The 4,462-nt window shown below is 28.3% G+C and overlaps 1 pseudogene; it reads right to left on the minus strand.

The window, feature by feature from the left end:
• LOC106314442 overlaps nt 1-4,234 on the minus strand; it is a 25,674-nt pseudogene extending 21,440 nt beyond the window's left edge.
• Nucleotides 4,235-4,462: the final 228 nt, after the last annotated feature.

Consider the following 4,462-nt stretch of genomic DNA (forward strand, 5'->3'; position numbering starts at 1 on the left):
AAATGTAAAATGGTAATCTTACATATGTTTAATGTAGTATTTCCATTTTTTATGTTGTATGTTTACATATATTTATTATTTTCTAAATTATAGATAATGTTTTTTGTTTTTTATTTATAAAACGGTAATGTTACATTATGGAGATAAGCCGTCTTTTTTTTTAAGTAAAAAATGGTAATTTACATATGTTTAATGTAGGTTTTTCATTTTTTATGTTGTATGTTTACATATTATTTATAATTTTTGGAAATTAGTAATATTAAAATGAAATACTATATTTTATGCCACGTGTCATCTTTCGGGAAAAGTTTTTTTTTCTGATGTGGACTCTCTATGGAACCTCAAAAAGTCCATTTTATTAGTATAGATTTCTTTGGATCGTATTTAATAATTACTTTTGGTATCAAACTTCCAAAATTATTGCAAACTTTGTAGTAGTGTAGTCGCCGTGCCAAAACCTCCTATTTGAAAGCAAAAATATGTGAACGTGTGACTTTTTTTTTTTGAACACATGAACTTGTGACTTGTAGACGATAAAAATGTTACAGGCACAACTTTAACATATTATATACTACGTATATAGATAATGATATACTACGTATATATAGAGTACCTTTCGATTGCATTGCCGAGACTTTCAACTTCACGAAGAGAAGCATATCTGTCACATGTGTCATCAAGAATTATTTGAACAACGAACAGCTTAGTTACCATAATCCTCACACGTGAGTATTTTGGCTCAAAGAATGGTAGCGTAACGAGGTGCAGTTCCACGAGTCTGTCTCTGTAGTAAGGTGGCAACTTAGATTCAAATTCTTTCTCCTTGTACCATCTGGCATCCAAAGCACATTAATATACAATTTTGAGAATAAAGCTTTCAAGGGTTGTATAAAGAAATTCAAAAAAGCTAGATATAGGTACTAGTAGTTGAGGAGATTGTACTTACTTCGAGAGGTCTTTGAGTTCTTGAAGGTACTGTAGCTGTAGGAATTTGAAGTTAAGCTTGGAAAACTTTAGTAGCGTCTTGTCGCTGTCTTCTTCTTGTTCGTAGAACCGGATATATTCCCTTGCAACTAATATCTCCGCGTTCTTATGTTGCGGTTGTCCTAAAGCATTTTGTATACGCCTGGAGAGATGAGGCTGGCATGTCCCAGTTGCTACTAACGTCTCCAAGCAACTCATTGCGAAGCTCAAGGCTTCGTCCAATATATAATCTCTCATTGTCCCCATATGAGCAGCTTCATACAAGCTCAAGATACCCTTGGCATCCTCCGTAAGATATTCTTTAAATTTTCCATTATCTCCTTTGAATCTCCTAAACACATCTATTCACAAAAATGATCCGTTAGGTTTAGACATTTAAAACCTAATGAACAAAACCAACCCGCAAACCCCAAATTATAAGACCAGATGTATTCCTATATTTTTTCTGAAATACAAAATCTGTAAAATAAATATATTTTCCATTTAAGACATATACATTTTAAAATGAATATTCTAAATGTATTTTAATTTTAGTCTAATATCAATCTATTTTACTTATAAAATTGTAAATCAAACCCAAAATTTGTAAATAATAACAGGCGTAAATTTTAAAATGTGTATTTACACATTTAAAAATTAAAATCAACCTAAATTTATAATTGACAGAATATTTATTTCTAAGATAATTTTTCTATTAATATGTAAAAATATATAAATATTAAATAAATTACAATTAACAATTATTATAGTAATAATTATGAATTATTACAATTCAAATTATTATTCTAAGAAATTATAAGAATATTAAAATTTAAAAACAGTGAGATATAAATTGAATACATTATTATTTTGTAACAATATTTACATACAATTATAAGTTTGATTATAAAATAATTAAAACATAAATAAATTATATATGCACAGATGTTTTAAAAACTTAAAATATTTAAACCAACAAAATTTTTTTTTGAATATATGCTATAACACGGGACCATAAAATATACGTAAAATCACATAAAATTATTTTTGAGATACTCAAACATTGAATATTTTTGACCCCAAAATAAATTTTCTTTTTATTCACAATTAGAGAAGAAAATAAACTTTTATAAATCTAATAAGACATAAAATAATATTTCTTATTTAAATTTTAAATATATGAAATAAAAATATCCCGCGAATAAAGTTGGTCAGAATCTAGTTTCTTTTAAATCTGAGATCTTATCGAAATCACCTTGTTATAAATATTAATCACACAATGACAAAACACTTGTATGATCCAGGTAGAGAATCCTTACCGGAAGAAACGTTGTGACCATATGTTCTGAAAACCCAAAAGATGATGGAAACTGTGTGCAAATCATCTTCACCAGACAACATCTCTTCAATCATTTGAAAACCTTCTTTTAGATTCTCCTCGATCTCAGCTTCGAAATGATACGCGAGACCAAGGCTAACGAGCAAGTAGATGAAAAAGATATTCTTTTTAGTTGAATTAACTCCACTGGAAGACAAGAACAAGTCTTCCACTTTTGGCTTTAGTGCTTTGATTTCTCTTCCAAGCGAATCTATTTCCTTAACAAATATATGAATTTGAATTGATTTCATATCCTCTATACATCTATACACTAAAACATACGTAGCAGCGCCTAGGTCTACGGGCCAAGATGTAAATAACTAGCTATAACCAAGTATAGCAGGAATAGGATGAACCACAAAAGCAAAAATGAGGAACAAGAAGAAAAATAGATGAAACCTAAAAATTGCTCATATATTTTCTAACATCTCTAAGAATGTAAAAAAATTTTATATAATAAAGCACAAGTCACTTGAGCAATCAGATTTTAACAAATGTAATTATTTTACAAAAGTTTAAAAAAAATTAAAGATTAAGAAAATCCAGATTAAAACAAGCTCTATTGATTTCCAATATTTTTCAAACTGTAAAACAAAAAACAAGATCTTATATTTTCTCAGAGTAACAAAAGTACACATGAACAAGCTCGATTATAAAGATCAGTAACTCCCAATATCAACTGCTCCATCTCCTATATAACATTCAATCAACTATATTTTTTTCTAATATTTTGTCTTTGTCTTCTTCTTCTCTCAATTGTTTCATTTATAGTTTTATTTTATTTTGAGTGTGGTAACGAGTTATTCTACTATTGCTCTTAGCACTTTTCTATATTTTGCAGATTAATTTTCACAAAAAAGATGAAACACCAGACTTCTCTTCACAAAATTACCATCCGAAGCTTGAAGTTATTCTCAACATGAAAGACTTTTTTTGTAGAAAAAGGTAAACACATTTAGATTTAAAATAATGAAACTTAACTTTGTCGCCATTTCTTATATAACAAAGAGATAAAATTCAAGCTTATGTAAAATATAACTCAATATTTTCATGGTAATTTTAATAAAGCTATTTGCCTTTTATATTTGTGCTGATATTTATTTTTTAGATTTTTCAGAAACTATCATTATTTTATTGTTTCATTTTGGTCAATAGTTCTATTATTTTATGTTTATTATGTTATACATCAAGGGACTTATATTTAAATAAGTATTATTTACAAAATTAAAAGAAAATATATTAACTATGATAGTTATACCATATTTTGTGTGTTGGTAACTTGGTATATATTTTTTTGGTAAAATGTAACTTGGTATATTTCTTAAACTTTTAACAAAAACAAGCTTTCCAACACGTATGAGGTATTTCTTTTTCAAAACAAAATCACAAAAACTGAATGCATGAATTTCTAAATTTATGTATCAATGTGTTTTCCATATTTAGAAAATATGTGACTATAAAACAATTTATTTAATAATTATTATAATTTTATGATCAAATAATTTAGACGGTAGGAATGTAACCATGCATAGCACAGGGAGGTTATACTAGTACATATATAATTTGATAGTAAGGTAAAAAAAAATTTCTTTTTTTCACTAAAATTGGCACGCTTCTGTATATAGATTATAGACTTACTGAGACATCAACATGAGCATCGACGAATTGATGACCCCACTCAGAAGGGGCTAACTTCTTGAACTTGCGATTTTTTTCTTTATCTTTAGAAGCCAGAGTGTTAGTAGTGGCCTTCAACGGAACAAGCTTTGGAGGCTTACCGGGAAATGACATTGGCGGAAAGCTAGAGAGTCTGCATGATGGAAATGTATTCGTATGACAATGAATAGAGAGTTTAGATCCGAGTTTTGGTCCAAAAACTGTTATTGCTCCCATGTTCACTATGATATTGGAACCTAGGTTTCGCCACTAAATTTATAGGCACAATGTTTTTTCCACATTAAGAAGTAACTTGGCTGGAAATAATATTTTATTCTACCTATTTAAGTTTTAAAAGTAAACATCTATCTGTTGTATAATAGGTGAGTAATCCCATATATATTAAGAAAAACAATACAACATTTGAGGTAACCATATGTCATCACTACGATGATTCTTAGAATA

Source organism: Brassica oleracea, chromosome C9 (genome assembly GCF_000695525.1).
Source record: "Brassica oleracea var. oleracea cultivar TO1000 chromosome C9, BOL, whole genome shotgun sequence".
Taxonomy (NCBI): domain Eukaryota; kingdom Viridiplantae; phylum Streptophyta; class Magnoliopsida; order Brassicales; family Brassicaceae; genus Brassica; species Brassica oleracea.